This window comes from Mesocricetus auratus, unplaced genomic scaffold (genome assembly GCF_017639785.1).
Source record: "Mesocricetus auratus isolate SY011 unplaced genomic scaffold, BCM_Maur_2.0 Super-Scaffold_100714, whole genome shotgun sequence".
NCBI lineage: Eukaryota > Metazoa > Chordata > Mammalia > Rodentia > Cricetidae > Mesocricetus > Mesocricetus auratus.
Genome location: NW_024429270.1, coordinates 4,499,136 through 4,518,185, shown reverse-complemented (window position 1 = coordinate 4,518,185; position 19,050 = coordinate 4,499,136). Strand labels below are relative to the sequence as shown.

Here is a 19,050-nt window from a genome sequence, read left to right as displayed (position 1 = left end):
TTCTCAATTTTGGGAGGCCTCATCTATTAATTGTCAATCATTAGTGTCTGTGCTACTGGAATTAAGTTCAGGAAGCAGTCTCCTGTACCGATTAGTTCAAGGGTGCCTCCCACTTTCTCTTCTAACAGATTCAGTGTGGCTGGATTCATGTTGAGGTCTTCAGATTCTTATGTTCCAATTTAGACTTATTAAATTTAAATAGGGGAATGCACCCAATTCTGTATTTTCAACAAATATTGTCCTTACTCAGACTGACATTTGAGAAGCATTATTATTCATGACAGGTAGCTTGGAAATCATGTTTCCTTTAATTATTTACCCCCAAAATAATGTTTCAGAAAGAGAACCTGGACTTAAGTAGTTCTAAGTCCACAAAAATAGCCCTCTCAAGTTTCAGTCTAATACAACTTGACTTCATGCTCTATCCTTATTCTTATCTAAAGCAGTGGGTTGGGAGAAAACTATGCTACTAGGACTTGTTGACTTGAGGGTCCCAAGCATTGCTTTGGCCCAGCCACTGTAAAAAATAAATTAGCAGTGTTGGAGCTTAAGAATAAGAGCTGGCTCCTCCAGCCCCCACATTCGAATGGCAAGGCTTTCTTCAATGTCACCCTGGAAAATTACATGACATTTTTATCACAGTCATTTTCAGGCTGGGTCATTATCTTTAACCAAACATTTGCACCACGTTTTGAACAGACACATATATCAGGCAAGCAGTAGATTGTGTTAGCAATTCAAGGGGAGACTTTTGCACAATCTTCCTGGGCTTGTCAATCAAGAGATGCAGTGATAAGGAAATAAGGGAGAAAATGTCACAGGAAAAAGTGAATCCAAATGACAAGCCCAGTTATCAACTCAAAGGACTGAGGCTGAGGACTGGGGTTTTAGCTAAATGGACTATGTCTCTTAATATAAATGTTTAGCACTTAGGAGATAATTCTGCACAGTCAGTCTTACCATGGAATCCCAGGCTGTTCATATGTTAGTGGTGTGACCTTGGTGACCTGACTTAACTACATAGAATACTACATATTAGAGTCAAGAAAATCTTTAACTGCTTTGCTAAGCATAGCACCTCAAATACAGTACACATTCACATCATCACTTAGGTTAGGTCTTTATAAATGACTCATAGTTACTCTCTGGGAGCTAAACCACTTGAGGCCTGTTAACTTAGGTGAAGACAAGCATCTAGCCTCTTTCATGTGCTTAGTGTCTCTTTCAGGAGGTTTGTAGATAGAATGGCTTAGTCCCTTTTTATCTCCTTCCCCTTTGGATACTGCAGCAACATGTATAGTGTTGACATTGTACAACTGACTAGAAGGGTAGTAATTTATGATGCACTTGGTACAATTTGATTTTTGGTGTTCAATGAAGCAAGGTGTCAACAGTTTATCAATATCGGACACAAGGTTATAGATCAAGCTTTTAGGAAATATATCTGTGTATTCTCAAGGTAGATGCAGGTAGGTATAAAAAGTTTCATGGAGGGAGAAGAATCTACTCCTGGTTGAATGTTTAAAGCCTAGGGAGATTCGGTAGTAACATTCCTAGCTTCAGTATTACATGTGTATAGTACTTGGAGAAAGGATTCACTGTTAAAGTTTGGGCTGTAAGTAGACTGTGATATGACTCTAAATACCATGCAACTGCAGCTTAAATGAGTATAATAGACTTATATGCTAACAATGATTTGAGCACTGAGTATTAAATAAAGAGAAATATTAAATAAGCCACATTTAGAGGAAGAAGGAAAGATGTATGTTAGGTACTTACTTTGATTCTAGGAACACTAAGATAGTGACATGAATGATGCTTCTATTATAATAAATATCACAACTCGAGGATTTACCATGGAATATAAGGAAGCTTACTATTTCATGACAGGACCTACAGTTATGTAAGTTAAGAAAACATGCATTGCTAAGATATTCTTAGAAGTGTATTTATGAAAAACCTTGCTAAAAAAAGAAAATGCTAAGAGGCTCAAGTCCTAAGAGACTGTCAGCTAGTGTTCGTGCACATTCACTGGGGACACGATCTTTCTTCACTTTTTCTGTTAAAACCAATGGATAGATTTCCTTTTGTTTTTATTTTTTCCCAAGCAAAAGGCTTAGATAAGCAATTCTGGGTAAAGGAAGTAAGGTATAAGAATAGGAAAGCCCAGCTTAATTAAAATGTCTATCTACACTCAACATCTTTTTCACTGAGATTTATTAAAGCAGATATTTGTTGTTAATCAAAAGTCAATTGATGTCCCCAAAATATTTATTGAGACTTAACAACTCAGTTATGTGTATTGCGTGGTTGTTAAGGTCTCAATAAATTTGTTTTTCCAAATCAATGGAAATTTAATTAAAATGCAAAAAAATAACTATATGGTTTGTTTCAAATCCTTCTTTTACACAATTAATAGGATGCTATTAAGATCCTGATTTAATGACTGGAGAGCAGGGAGGATTTAGTGTCCATTAAATAGCCTGTGAGCACCAGAACAGCAGGAGAGGAGACAGGGGAAAAACGAGAAAAAACAGCTACAAGTCTGCAGTGGAAGCTGCCAGAAAGCAGTGGGAGGTAGGCTAAAGCATTACAAGGTATGGCAAACCTTAAATTCCAATTAGTCAGGACACAAGTATTCCAATACATCTGAGTCACATGAAAGTTAGGTCACAGTGACTTACTTCAAACCTTTGCTTCATTACTGTTATAGTGGCAATGGAAGTAGCACTGAGATTAATTAGCAACACACACACACACACACACACTTCTTTACTGCCACTGTGACAGTGACCTTATTTGAAGGGTCTTCCTCTAGAGGTGATCAACTAGGGATGAGACAGGTTAGCCTCAATTAGACAGCTATGATCCTTACAAGATGTAACATATACCAGGGGAGAGGACTGTGTGAAGATAAAACAAAGGAGGAAAAATTAAAAATGATACTTCTTAACCAGAGGAAGGTGAACATTTCTTGCAGCAGCATAACTGTGGAACCTTGGAGGATGAATGCCCTAGACAATTCAGAGTACAGACCACAATGTGATGTAACCAAGGTAGGCCCTCTCCTAAATATGGAACTTGCTAGTTGGAATTACATCTTGAATTACATCTTTGAGTTAAACACACCTACTTATTTACCAAGTTGTCTGATTTGGTTATTTTAGCAATTGCCCAAAACTGACTAGTTTTCCACTTAGAAACTTTGTAGCTTGTATATTTCTATTTCCTTGGCTACCCATATCCACAGTTAGCAACCACAAAGGAGGTAATAAGTAATGGTTGTATTTTATTTTTTCACTTTGTAATGGAAGGGTATTTCTCTACAGGGTAGTTAATAGTCATAGCAGAAAAGATAGAAGCCAGGGCTAAGCTTTGGAGCAGAGATCATGTTTCCAAAGCAAAGATGGGAATGTCTACTTTGTAGGGTTAATGCGAGGACTATGAAGGTAACAGCAGCAATGCAATTTAACAACTGTAAGTAGCTGTTCTAAGCTCTCATCAGCATCATTGAATGGGTGTTCCTGTTTACCAAGTCTTTCAGGAGACAGGAACAAAGTCTCAGGATTCCGATGATTCCATCTGATCCCATTCCAGCAACAAAACTTTCTCTTATATGAACATCCAGGAAAGCTGTTATCAGATTCTGACTTTAAAAAATAAGCAGGTAAGACAGGTTAAAGGGAAGGGTGATCTTTTGAGCAAAGCCAGCTGCAGCCATTAGAGTGGGTCACAGAAAAGCATTTAATGTCCAGTTGTTCTTAAGTGTATTGATTTTCCCCACCATGGAACCCCTATGGCAGGCCCAATGGGCAGCTGACCTGAAGTGACCTGTCACATCAGCCAGCCCCTTCTGCAGTTTAATAACTGTCAGTTTCTCACAATTTCTTCAACGTAAGGGCTTTGGGCATGGGAAATGAAAACTGAAAAACTCTCATTCTCCCTGGCTAATAACCTCACTGCGTCTCTTCTGGGTTAGTTCATCTGCACAGAAATTGATGAAAGGAGAGCAAGTAGCATCGTAAATATGCCAGCAGGTGGAATAGGGTTAGAAAGCACGCATCTTATCTAATTAAAGCTACACAATGGAGGAAACAGCTTCCATTACATCCGTGCCCTTTTACATAAATATACATTCAATTTATGAGTCTCCCCGAGGGCCTCTTTGTGCTTAACATACAGTCAGCACAGTGCATCTCAGTTTAAGATCAACGGTGGGTGGGCAGCATTAAGGAAAAGCACATCTGTCTTAGGCATATGCAGACAAGTTTTCTTTCTGTCATTGTCCCATAAAATGAGCAGTGTAACAGCTATTTTCACTGTATTAGATTTTGTAAGTGATCTAGAAGAAATTCAGACTTGTACCAGTCATGTACAAATTCCACACAATTTTGTATATGGGACTGTGACATTCCTGAATTTGGACAGCTGTAGAAGTTTTCATTGTGCTGCTCTGAGGATAGAGAGTTTTAACAATGCCAGCTTTATCGCCTCCAATCTTAGTCCTATGCCATTTCTTTTGATTTTTAATCTATAGCTTTAATTTTTTTTCCCTTCCTGTGGCAGTCATAATAGGAGAAAACACATTTGAATATTCGAGACTATGGTAAAATGTTTTCTTTTTTTACACTTTTTAATTATATATTTAAATTAGAAACAAGCTTGCTTCCCATGTCAGTCCCAGCTCCCTCTCCCTCCACTCCATGCCCACTATCCCCCCACCCTCCCAACCCCCCACCCAATCCCACTCCATTCCCCAGGGAAGGTAAGGCCCTCTATGTGGGATCTCTAGAATCTGTCATTTCATTCCAGGAATGGCTCAGGCCCTCCCCAAAGTGTCCAAATTGAGAAAACATCCCTCATTGTGGGATGGGTTCCCAAAGTCCATTTGTATGCCAGGAATAAATATTGATCTTCTACCCCAAAACCCCATAGATTTCCTTAGTCTCCTCACTGACACCCACATTAAGGGGTCTGGATCAGTCCCACAATGGCCTCTCAGCCATCAGGCTGGGGTCCAAGATCTCCCCCCTTGTTCAGGTCAGCAGTTTCTCTGGGATTCACCAGTCCAGTCTTGACCCCTTTGTTCATCACTCTGCCCTCTCTGTCACTGGGTACCAGGAGTTCAGTTCAGTGTTTAGCTGTGGGTATCTGTCTCTGCTTCCGTCTGTCACTGGATGGAGGTTCTGGGATAGTATGTAAGATAGTCGTCAAAATCATTATTAGGGCGTGGCATTTAAAGTAGTCTCTCCACTACTGCTTAGTTTGCCAGTTGCAGTCATCCTTGTACATCTCTGGAGTTCTCACTGGTGCCAGATCTCCCCTCAAACCTAGAATGGCTCCCTCTATTATGGTATCTCTCATTCTGCTCTCCTCTATTCTTTCCCCAACTCAACTTTCCTGTTCCCCCATGTCCTCTTCTCCCTTCCTCTTTTCTCCCTCTCTTTTTCCTTGCTCCCTTTCCCCTTCCCCACCCTGTGCTCCCAATCTGCTCAGAAGATCTTGTCTCATTCCACCTTCTCTGGGGTACCATGTATATCTCTCTTAGGGTCCTTCCTGTTTACTGCCTCTCTGGCAGTGGGATTGTAGACAGGCACTCCCATGATTCATATCTGAAATCCATATATGAAGATCCCCCATGGAAGGTCTCTCTCTCCCTAGGTAGCAGAAAGGGAATTGGGATAGGGGGTCGATTCAGGTAAGGGATGGAGAGAACTGGGATTGATATGTAAAAAATGCTTGTTTCTAATTTCAATTAATAAAAGGGGAAAAAAGAAAAAAAAGAATGTGGACTCTAAGACACATAACACTGTGAATAAAAAGCCACCCCTACTTTTTACACTCTGTAAGACACTGACTAATAAGTTCCCATTTATTTACACCTAGGAGTTAATTTTCCTCACTTCAATAGTAGGTGGGGAACGTGAGGTCAATCTTGAAACACTCAGTTTTCTCCTGGGCACACCTCCAGTTATTAGTTCATTGACCTCCCCATCCCCTTTTCAATATGAGTTTCTCTGTGTAAGATCCTGGGTCAACTTGACCTATCCTCTGGAGGGTGGGCACTGCCAACAGCCTTTGTTCTCAAGCTCTCCATCTCTTTTCCTTCTCATTGCTTTGAAGCTGAGACAAGGCATAGTTAATGAACCTGCATTGTCTAAAACCATATACTTATACAGTGAGGAGTGTTGTAAATCAAAGCCGGTCCAGCAACAGGTAACTATTAATTGCTGGTTCTTGTGAGAGTAGCTTTAATGAAATCTTTGGTGGTATAGTTAAGGTAAGAGAAACATATGATATAATATATCCCTGGCATCCCTAAGGGATGAGCAACTAGCTACATGAAAACAGAGTAAACGGTGCAAATGCCATATGACAACAGAGAACAAATTGAAGTAATGCAGCTACAAGCTGATGACTGCCAACGAATAACGGCAAAGACCCAAAGTCAGGAGGAGCCAAGGAAAGATCTTCCTAGGTCTCAGAAAGTGCATGCCCTCTCTGTACCTTCCATACTCATTGCAGAACTGTAAGATAATGAAATTTGCTGAATATAAGTCACCTGATGTTTATAACTTAGATTCTAAAAATGTCTTAAGTAAATCTTCTTTATACATCCAAGGGGTGTGACCACCTCACGTACCTGCAGTGGTTGGTTCACACTTTTTGTGTCTTCTGTTGTATTTGATTTTCAGAATGCTATAAGCATGGACTGATGCAATGTTTGAACTGCAAGGAGAAAACCAAATGCACATCACATTAACTAATTTTTTGCAGCTCTCATGTGATTTTGATTGCAAGAAAAGTGACTGGCTAATCAAGGATGGGAGTGAAGATGGAAATTTTCCTTCTTCATTTACTGTCTTCCAGTCTTTACTAGCCTTTCCTGCATAGTTACTGTGATTTGAATTTTAGATATTTTCCCATAAATTTATGTGTTTGAACACTTTTTCCCTTTCTGGTAGAGGTATCATGGTCCAATCCAACTTTGTCTGAGCCAGTCAAATCCCTGTTACTACACAACCCCGCCAAGGCCAAGAACTGTCGTGATGACTATACCTCCACAGAGAAAGCAGATTAGTTCAACCATGAACCTCGGTTGAACCAATAGTTTCTGTTCCCAAGAAAGAAATTAAAACACTGGAGGAAGCTGAAAGGAAACTTAAAAGATGCAGCAAAATTATTCTGATTTGCTTCAGAGAATAACCCGCTATAATAGAAGGAACAAGGCACTGGAGATCTAAAGTTTCTGAAGCTTAAGGAGAAAGGGATCATACATCTTCTCAAGAGGAGGGCCAAGACCCTGAAGGTAAATGCCAATCCCTGTATCACTCCGATGAAGGAGCTGAAGTTGACTGCTGACAGCGACCATGTCTGGGTCTGGAATACACATGCCTGATTTGCTAATGAGTATCCAAAGTCTGACCCACTTGCCCTCTGCTTCCCACTCTGAGACACCACAAAAGCAAAAACAAAGTTTGAAGAATTCAGGCGTGAGATTGATGAGATAGAAAATAAAGGAGCAGGCAATACTGACAATGCCGAAAAGGTGGCTCAGAAGCTGGAAGCCCTTTCTGTGAGGGAGGCTGAAGAGAAATCTGAGAAGGAGCAATGAGTAATTCTCTGTCCTTTTCTTTCCTTCTGCTTTTTACATACTTGCCCCAACCTTTAAGATTTGTCTTTAGTCTGATTTGTTTCTACAAAGGACTTCGAAAATAATTTGATTTCAAACTCCAGATTGTTTTCTTTCTTTTTCATCCAGAAGTCCTGACACCATGGGACATGACTTCAGAAATCCATTCCCCAGTCATGAAAATTTACTTTATTTTCTTTGCCACAGTAGAAACATTTATTCATAGTTATCAAAACTAGTGAAGCAAAACTGCCTTTGTATACCTGAAAAAGTAATTATGAAAATTTGGCAACTTTGTTTTAGCATCAGATCTTTTCTGATAATGGAAATCTTTCAAGTTTTCTGAAGCTTCACAAACACACACACGCACACACACACACACACACTGAGAGAGAGATAATAAGATCATCAGTAGTAATCTTAATAAATTGAGTACAGATGATTTATAATATTTGAATGTGTCTGGCAAGATTAGTCAGTGGATACAGGTTCTTACTACCCAGCTTGATGAACTGATTTAGATCAATCCCTGTAACCCATACATTGGAAAGAGAGAATCAGTTCTGTAATGTTTCCTCTGACCCTGCAGAGACATGACATGGTACACATTGTCCATACTTGTACATACATAAGTAAATTTCAACAAAAATTTTAAAATATTGGTATTTAAAATTGCCTATAATTAAAGTCTACTGAAACCATACTTGAAATAGTAACTGAATTATAAAATTCAGAAGTTGAATATTTATGGATTCCATGTTTTACTATAGACATATTCTACTTTGTTTCATAGGTATAGTATGAGCTCTTAACCATTGAGTCAACTCCATTGGGTGCTAAAACACACACCACACACACACACAGGCATGCATATACAAAAACATGCATACACACACACTTTTACCATTCAAAAATATGGGTATACATTTAAAATTTATTTTAAAAGTAGAAATGTTCTAAGCCAATTTTGATTCTAACTCAGTCTTAGATGAAGAAAAAGAAACCCCACCAAGGACTGAGAAACTACATAATTATCTGCTTTAGAAAAAGATGCATGCAAGCTATAGGAAGGGGTGAAATTACTGTTAAACTTATTTTATAGTGTGATGGTTAATCCTCATTGTGAGTTTAGCTAGTTTAGGAAGCACATACTAACACACCCTGTTTGCGGCTGTGAGGGCATTTCCAGAAAGGTGCAGCTGAGAAGAAAAGATCCAGAGTCCATGTAGGTAGGTTTATACTGAATGGGACGACATGATTCCTTGGGCTGTGGTTCCTGCCTGAATAAGAAGAAAAAAAGAGAAAGCAAGCTAAGTGCTAGCATTCATCTCTCAGCCTCTCCTTGACAGGACACCATGTGACCAGGTACCTCATTCTCCTGCCACCAGGCATTCTGTGCCATGATGATGAACTCCATCCCCTTTCACCATTAGCAAAATAATGATTAATAATAATGACGATAATGAAAAAACAAAAAAAATCCCACAATTGTTTTCTTTAAGCTGGTTTGTCAATTATTTTGACTCAGCAATGTGAAGGAAACTAAGGCATAAACGTTGATGTCTAGGGGTTGGGTTGTGGCTTCAAGTTCTATATTTAAACTCTTTCATTCCCTTTTGCCATTCAGAACCTGTCATTTCACTTCAGCCCCAAAATTTTAACTGCATTTCTCAGATGGCTAAGACCTTTGTGTCCACACTACCGTTAATCTAAAATAGTTAGATGAGTTATTTGGGTGATTCAGTTTTAGAATCTTCTCTATGTGTGTTTTAAATTTGTTTTTGGCATAAAATTGTAAGGCAGTGACTATTTCCAGTGACAGAATGCAAATGCTGTGGTTCTGCATGTATTGGCAGCTCAGTTTCTCAACATGCCGCATGGGAGAAGCCAGAACTCAGAGAGAGAGAGAGAGAGAGAGAGAGAGAGAGAGAGAGAGAGAGAGAGAGAGAGAGAGAGAGAGAGAGAGAGATGCCAGTAGACTATAGGAGCCAACTGCCTGCAACATGGAGACCTGGCAAGATGTTCCTCTGTGAACAGGAAATCACCTTTAAGGTGACTGGACCTTCACTTTAGTGAGAAACTATTATTTGTCATATGAGAATACCTGTTTTTAAAAGTATCTTACTTAATTTCCTTCATAATGTAATAAAATCAGTAGGTATTGCAAAACAAAATGCAAAAGCTAAAACTAGGCTTTGAAGAGGGCCAGATTGTGAAGAATGAATATAAAGCAGGAGACATGATTAGAGAGGTAAGCCAGGGACTTCAATAGCCTCCCTTAGTCACGTGAGATAGAACAAGTAAGGAGCACAGAAGACCTGATGGAATTTCAGCACAGGCCTAGCACCATTGATTCATGGCTTTGAAAACAGCACTCCAGTGCACATAGTAAAAACTTGTTGATATATGCCAAAACCAAAAGCACGAACCCATTTTGGAAACTATTATAATAGATGCCGTGGGACTTGGAAGGCTGAAAAGTGGTGAGGTACCATAAGGAGTGTAGTAGAGGCAACTGAAAATAGTAAGTACATTGGCAGGACATACAGATCTATCTGGGGAGCATTTTTTAGGCTGATCCATGTATTCCCAGTGTCATATGATAAAGGCACAATCCATGGAAAAATTTATTACCCATAAGTCAGATTCAAATTGACACATGCAAACAATCTGCATTTTTAGGTTAGTGGGTGGAAAGCATGTCTTCCCCTTGCTTGCAAAGACTAGAATAAGCAGGTCTGCAATGGAATTTTCCAGGATGGACACAGGTGGAATACATATTCATCTCCATTGTTGTAATACTCAATGGGGTTCGGTGCCTTTAACACAGAGGGGAATTTTAGAAATTGTAAACAAAGCTTGAAGATGGTAATGAATCACGCTAAAAATTAATGATAAGCAGATGTACCATCTTCCTCTGGTGGCCATCTTCCTTCACCTGAGGATACCCTGAATGCCATGTCAGAAGGAATCATATAGGTTTCTAATTTCAAAGAATTTAGTCTACCAAAGTGATCACCAGCCTTATAACAACATTTGTCTTCAAGAAGTCCCTAACTTCTAAATGAGTTAGAAGTTGCCACCAACCCTGGTGTCATCACTCTAGCTGGACAATTCAGAAAACAGCGTGGTCTTTGTACGCAGAAAGAAATTCGTAGTTTTAGAAAGACACAACAACAAACAGATCAATAAGACCAAACATGCAGAAGACCTTTTCTACCAGGTTATCTCTGTGATCTGTCACCCAGCAGCATTGGTTTCAAGAACTGAAGTGAATGGAGGAGGAGGTATTTTGCAGTAGCAAAATGTGCTTGGCTGCAGACACAGTCTGCTACTTCCTATTAGAAACCTGTTTCCTGGTACTTTTCTTGGTCATTCACAAGACCATAAATTCCTCACACTGAAGAATATTTCTTTCTCATTTTTCAGTTTTCTTTCAACAACTGAAAAATAGGAGGTATTTGAAATGTTTATCATGAACAACTTTTGCTTGCTCCTTAATCAGGATTATTACTGTAATACTGTCTTCAACAAATGACAACTGGATTTTTGGACCACACTGGAATGCGTTTAAATAACGGTGTGCAAGTTTTTATGTAAATGACTTAAGATAACGTTTTGTGGAATTTTCTTATCTGTGCCTGATCATAGCACTGCTTTAGCGATGAAGCTCCATGTGAAAAATAGCAATTACAAGATTTTTGACTTTGGTGCAAGGATTAAATAACAGTAGCCTCATGGGGTATTGTTCTGTACATCACCCCAGATTTGATGCTAGGTGAATTCTAATCAAATGTTTGGTAGAAGCCAGGTGGAGAAGCAATGAAAATACAACTTTATGATTTGAATCTATATACTTTGCCAAAGTGCCCACAAGGGAAGGGACTATAATAGCAAAATGTGTCAATTAGAGAAATAAAGGTTGTCAAAAGTTCACTGAAGTAATCTAGGTGAACAGTATCAAAGATACAGTTAGGGTGACAGAATTAGATTAAAAAAGAGAGGTAGATCTAAAAGAATGATGATACAGTTTGATAAATTTTTTCATAGACTGAATCAAAGGAATTTAATTCCTTATCATTATTATTATTATTTTAAGTAAGATTATATCCTCAGTAACTTCTCTGCTGTCCAGTGCACGATACCCAAACTGAAAGGTGTGTTAAACTGAGGAAACCAACAGCAGATGTTTGATAAAAGACTGTCCATGCAATCTCTCTTCAGTGGATTTGAATCTTAGCAAAACACATGTTTAGTTGAATTACAACTTTTCTTAGAGGGAAACTATAAAATTGGAAAAACTTCCTTCTGCTCAGGGGATCATTCATTATCCAAATTTTAAATGGATTGACCCTTTTATTTTGTCAATATTTTCAGCATAGATTTTGGTTGTAATCATAATTGATCTAAGGGAAGGAAAGGAGGGGCAGGGAAGTCACATCATATGAGAAGAGATTTGGGGAGTACTTTTTAAGAGATAAATATTTGTAATGTAATTACAGATCTATCATCAACCCCACTATAATTTACTGTCAATCACCATGCTGATGATAGGATCTTTCTTCTGAGGTATAACTCTCACACACTGCAATTATCTCCAGGATGAATCTTCATGCTCAACCTCCTCCCAACACAGAACTTTGTGGAAACTAGTTTTAGTTTCCAATATTCCCCAGCACCCCACCATGTAGGTCATCACAACCTTCACTCAAACTAGTTGTGCATTTGAGGTTTTGTCTAAAGTGTTAGAAACAAAGACTGATGCTTTCTTACACACTGCCTTTGTCTGACATGTGTAACTCTCCAGAATGACAGGTGGAGGAAGAAGTTGAGAATTAAAAGGTCTGTATAATTCTTTTTATTTAAATGTTGTCTCTATCTAATAGTTATATTATAGCTTAAAATATTTTTATGTCTGTAATGTTTCCAAATATACTTACTGGTAAATACACTTTCTTCATTCCCTTGCCAAATTAAAGCAGAAATCATGTCAATATTTACACAACAATACTATATAATACCACATTACCTTTTCTCTATTCTAATAACTACATGTCTTTTATGGAACAAAAAGCTATTAAATGAGTATCTGATTATATAAATATATTAGTATGACTCCGATGTTTATAACACACACACACATATATATATTTGTTTATTTGTCTGAAATGTATTTAACAACATGATTTTATTTTTACCATTTTAGTCTTTTGAAGAAGGAATCCAGTTTCTTGACTACCTATTAAGCATCTTGATACAGGACATATTTTCAAGCAGATCTTGAAGAAGGAATATTAAATTATGTTAACTAGACAAACAAAAGCTTGAAGAAAGCCCATATCTTGTGAAAGAAAGAACATTTTACATTGCATAAACCTTTAAAGAATACACTCAAACTATAAACTGTAGCAGAAAAAAATCTAGAGCAAGGTATAGATTTTTGACACAGTTTAAAATCAATATATCAGATGACACACTGATACCAATACACTTTTAGACAGCATATGATTTTCCTGCATTGGTCTGGAGATGCACATGGACTGATTAGTTTTTGTCTTTATCTTTCTTCACAGGAGAATATTATGTATAGGCCACCTAGGCCTGCAATTTCATGTTTCATAATTATCCTGCAGCTTGCACATTTCGTCCAAACAGGATCTACCACTATCTGTCTCTTGATAGTGAGAATGGTGCTTAACTCTCAGTAGAATGCTAAGAACTATACAGAGGTAACCAGCTACACAACTAAGCAAGTTCAAGCTTCTGTGAAAAACTAAAAATCAACATATAGCAAAGAAATACTAAAGACATGTAAAGTGTACACAACGCTGCTTACATTGGAGAAGAATCCAAGGGAAGGTAAGTAGAAAAAGTAGATTGGAACCCAACAAAGTGTGCTGTGCTATGACTCATAAAAGATTAAAGCAAAGCATGTGTCCTGGCTGATACAGCGAAGTGATTAGCTTTTAACCACCCACAACCATACAATCAAGTAAGTATCAAACTAGTCTTTGGCACAGAGGAAGACACCTGCTGTCATCTCAGCCATTTTGTAGGCCATGACATCAAACATGAGACCAAGAAGTCTTTTAGAGTAAGAATCAATAATCATCATTTGCAGGACTATAAAAAAAAACTAGAAAAGACTTTTTCCAAGATTTGTAGCCATGAGCAAATCGACAATCCTGTAAAACAGCAAACTGTGCTGTTCTTGCCTTTAATAGTTAGCCTATTAGGAAAAACAAAAGAAGATCTATAGGGAACATGGCATTCAATTGTTTTAAAAATTTCCTTCTGCTGGGCGATGGTGGCGCATGCCTTTAATCCCAGCACTCGGGAGGCAGAGGCAGGCGGATCTCTGTGAGTTCGAGGCCGGGCTGGACCGATAGCCTCCAAAACAATACAGAGAAACCCTGTCTCGTAAAAACCAAAAAAAAATTTCCTTCTTTTCTTGTGTAATGTGAATGTGTGTGTGTGTGTGTGTGTGTGTGTGTGTGTGTGTGTCTGTGCCCACATAAATGTGGAGGACCAAGTTTGATGTCAATAATCTTTCCCTCCTGTTTGCTCTTTGAGGCAGGGTCTCTCAGTTAAACCCAGAGTTCCTAAATAGAGTTACTCTCATTAGATTTCTTGCTTAGTAAATCCGTTGTCTCTGTCTTCCTTTCAAGGACAGAAATTGGTGTAACGATGTTCCATTAAATAGAGTAAAATTCTATCAGTTACTTTTTAAGCTAAAGTTTCTTTTTATTTATTCTTTGTGTCTTTCACATCATGCATCTTGATTCTATTCATTTCTTGTCCCTGCATATCTGCCCTTTGCCTTTGCAACCTCCCCCAAAAATAAAATTTAAGAGGAAAAAAAGAAAAATCTCATCACGGAAGCTGTAGTGTGATACAGTGAGTCACATAGTAAACCCTTTTATCCATGTCAAAAAAAAAAAAAAAGAAATTGGTGTAAGGTATCGCTCTCATCAAATAATTATATGGTCTGTGGCTTCTGGTAATCAGATAGGTCCTCTTGCCTTAAACTTGTTTTACTATCTCAGCAGCCATGTCCATGCCCCTCCAGGTTAACCAACACATTATCCTTTCAGCACAACTTCCACAGATCATAAATGTGTGCCAACTTCTAAAGCTGTACTTGATTATTTGCTTGTGCTTTGATTTCATAGTCATCTAAGACATGGAGGACATCAACACATTAATTGTAAGAATGTTATTCTATCAAACAAAAGCTAAGTCTCTTCAATGTGCAAAGATGTAGGAAGAACAAAAGCTACTGTCTTCAGATGAACATTTTCTACTTTAAATTCTGTAGTCCTCTCTTTAGCCAATGTGGTGTATAACCAAACTCACAAGGGAAAAACATCAAGAAGAACTGGTGATGTCTTTGGGAGATTAAAGTAATGTATTCAATTTTCCTAAAAAAAATAAGAATTCAATCATTTAGACTGACCTCCAAAGCCCGTGTTTAGTCCATGTTTCCCATAATCTGCTTGTGACAATAAGAAGACAGGGGACATAAAGAGGAACCAGGGGATTGAGAACAAATTCAGTGTTGAAATGAAAAAATAACAAAGCTGCTTTAATATTGAAAGTACTGTCCCTTAAAAAAGAAGTGTGGTTCTACATGCCTGTGAAGATATAATAAATCGCGTTGGAGTGTTCCATAAGGCACAGCTACAAAAGTAATGTGCTCTATAATGATGGCAGAACCCATTGCCATCCATCATGTGGTGTGTTTATGAAGGGCATCCAAATTTTAATTAGCTTATGCTAAATGGCTTTAGTATCCATTTAGACAAAATGTGATACTTGGTAGCCTTGTTTGGAAGGCCTCTAGGAACAATAACTCATGGAGTAAAATCACCAGGAGAATTGTTTCATCAATGGACACTGATTCTAATAGGAATCAGGAAACTAAGTACAAACAGTGAAGAGAGATGAAAAAATATCATTTGAAAATATAGAGGTAGAATTTGCAGTGATAGCAAATTAGAGACATTCACCCCACTTACAAAGGCAGTAATTACCACTTTATGCTTTTACATACAGAGATATATCATGTCTTGGGATGTGATGACATGCAGATATTCTTGACTGTGTCCTATAAGTGCTGTGCTATATTTGAACTCTGTTTGCTTGGGATGACTTCTAAGCCACACATTCAGAAAGGCCTTCATTCAAATTCTGCTTCCATCGATACTTACTAAGGGAGAGGGATTTAATAAACGACTTCACTTGTTTTGTTTTTCAAAATACAGTTATTAGAAACAAGAAAGCAGAACAAATTGACTCCTAATTTCTGCTTTAAAGTTTCTACAAAAATTAAGTCTGTGCATAGAAGAAAATTATATTTGATAATTAAAAATTTTTAAACAAATAAAACATAAATTTCAAGTCTACGTAGTTTGGATTTTTTAAGTAAATATGAAGCATGTGAGCAGAAAGGCTTAGAAAATTTCCCTCTCTTTAAAGCTGACATGTTGTGAATTGCTCTTTTTTGGGTTATGAGTGAAGCAATTGGCATCTCTGCTTGTTTCAACATTATTATCAATACTCGTTTGGAAATTCTAAAGTAAACATGAGGGTAATCAAGATTTGAGAACTTGAATGTAGTAAAACTTTGGAGTAGGAAATCTATTTCTTTTTTTTGTCTTTATTTTATTTTATTTTCCAGTTTAAATTTAGATAAGAAACAAGGATGCTTCACAAGTCAGTTCCAGGTCCCTCTCCCTTTCCCTCCCCTCCTCCCGTGCCCTCCCCCCAACCCCCCCCCGTTATCCCCTCATTCCCTCAGGGAGGGTGAGGCCCTCCATGGGGGTGTCCATAGTCTGTCATTTCATATAGGGCAGGGCCTAGACCCTTCCCCAAGAGTTCAGGGTGAGAGTGCACCTCACATTGTTCTATGGGAGTCTAAAGTCCGTTTGTATACTTGGGATGGGTACTGATCTGCTGCCCAAGGCTCAATAGATTACCTAGGCCTCCTCACTGACACCCAGATTCAGGGGGTCTTGATCAGTCCCATGCTGGATTCCCAGGCTGATGCCTGGGATTCAAGAGTTAACCTTTGTCTGGTCAGCTGTTTCTGGGGGTTAAACCAGCCCAGTCTTAATCTCTTTGATCATCAGTCCTCCCTCTCTGTTACTGGCTTTCTTGAGTTCAGCTCATTACTTAACCAATGGAGTCTGCCTATTCTTCAATCAGCCACTAAATGAAGTTTCTGTTTCCCAGACTCTCTGGCCATGGGATTGTAGGCTGGCACTCCCCAGATCTATGTCTAAAATCCATATATGAGAGAGTACATGCCATGTTTCTCTTTTTGTGACTGGGTTACCTCACTCAGGATGGTTTCTTCTAGTGTCATCCATTTGCCTGAGAATCTCATGATTCCATTATTTTTTTCTGCTGAATAGTACTCCATTGTGTAGATGTACCACATTTTCTCTATCCACTCTTCGGCTGAGGGACATCTAGGTTGCTTCCAAGTTCTGGCTATTACAAATAAAGCTGCTATGAACATAGTGGAACAGACATCTTTGTTGTATGAATGGGCATCTTTTGGATATATGCCTAAGAGTGGAGTTGCTGGGTCTTGTGGTAGGTTTATTTCTTGAAACATTTTTGGGAGAGGCAAAAATTAAGATGATGAGGTTCTTGTCTTCCTATTAACACCTCAGTGTTTACTGTAAGATATGGTGTGTTGCTGTGCATGATTAGAGAAGTTATTCATGACAGCATGTTCTGGGTGACTTCGCAGAAGCCTTTGGAGGGGGTCTATAAATAAAGAAGGGGCATCTTCAAGGTATGAAAAGGGACTTAGAGGGATCTAGAGAATGGTCTGTTCAAAGACAAAGCAACGATTTGGAAAACATTCCACTGTTCTGGAGAGCTTGCACAGTTAGGAAAGTATAAGTCAGTAGGTAGATATACTAGACAATATTTTAAAAATTACTTATTATTTAATTTAGAAACAATCTTACTTTGTGCATCAATCCAGTTCCCTCTGCCTCCCATCCTCCATCCTCCCATGTCCCCCCTGACACTCCCATTCCACCTCCCATCCACTCTCCTGGGAGGGTGAAGCCTTCCATGGGAGATCATCAAAGTCTGTCACATTATTTGGGGGAGGGCCTAGGCTCTCTCCCATATATCTAGACTGGGAGAGTATCCCTCCATAGAGAATAGGCTTCCAAAATCCATTTGTGCACTAGGGACAAATACTGGTTCCGCGGTCAGAGGTCCAATAGACTGCCCAAGCATCCTATCTGACACCCACATTCAGGGGTCTTGGTTTAGGCCTATGCTGGTTCTACAGCTCTCAGACTGGGGCCCGAGTGCTCCCACTTGTTCAGGTCAGTTGTTTCTGTAGGTTACCCCAGCATGGTCTTGACTCCTTTGCTCATCACGCCTCCCTCTCTACAACTAGGTTCCAGGAATTGGGCTCAGTGCTTAGCTGTGGATATCATCTGCTTCTGCTTCTAGGCTGATGGCAATCTTAAAGTTTTGGAAATTCTCTACATTCTTCTGTTATAAATAACCTCTATTGAAATGGAGCAAAGGATAGGGGAAGAGGAAAGGGAAAAGGGCAATAGATAAGCAAACTGAGAGACAGAGAAAGGGGATTAGCTCCATTAATTAAATATCTCATGTTGACATTATCAGTGAGGGAAAGAAACCATGCTTTTTGGCTCAGATCATTGATAAACTTATTGTTAGCCCTGGGAATGCAGCTGTGCCTCTATTCTCCGGGCTTCAGTGTACCCACTCTTAGGATGGGTTTAACAACTTTATCTCTTTATATCCCTTGGTTGGTAATACACATTGAACCCACTGTGTTCCTTCTGCAGGTAAATTAGTATTTACAAAGTCTTTTTCCACATGCTATTATTATTCCACACCTGGCTGGGTCTGTCATATAATGGAAGAGACCAACCAAAATATCTATCAATTTCCCTCTTGCCTGCAGGAGGAGTTAAAATATGACCATGAAGATTGCCTGCTGAGACAATCAAAACGAATATTTACTTAGGCTAGTAATGATCAATGTCTTCTGAGTAATATGGAAATTGAGTTCAACACACAGAATAAAGCCAAGACTCTGAAACTAAGTGAAATGGCATTGCCTAATGTATTCTCTGGAATAATTGCTTGTCTTTCTCTGCAATTTTCACAATACAGGAACCGTTTATGTGCACTTATACATTTTACTGTTGACTGCATGACTGTACAACACATTTGGGAGAAAGGAAGTCACAGTAATACAAATGCATCAAACATCCACAACTGCTTCTCTTTAACTGCCTCTAAGGAGACACACAGCATCAAGCCCGTTGGTGAGTTGTCAAAAACTGTGGAAGACAAAGGTACTGAATAGGTACTGAATTCAGTTCTTCCCTTAACTGGCATCTGTTCTT

General features: G+C 38.7%; 1 pseudogene; it reads left to right on the top strand.

The window, feature by feature from the left end:
- The first annotated feature begins 6,365 nt into the window (after nt 1–6,365).
- Nucleotides 6,366–7,615, top strand: LOC101844938 (annotated as a pseudogene).
- Nucleotides 7,616–19,050: the final 11,435 nt, after the last annotated feature.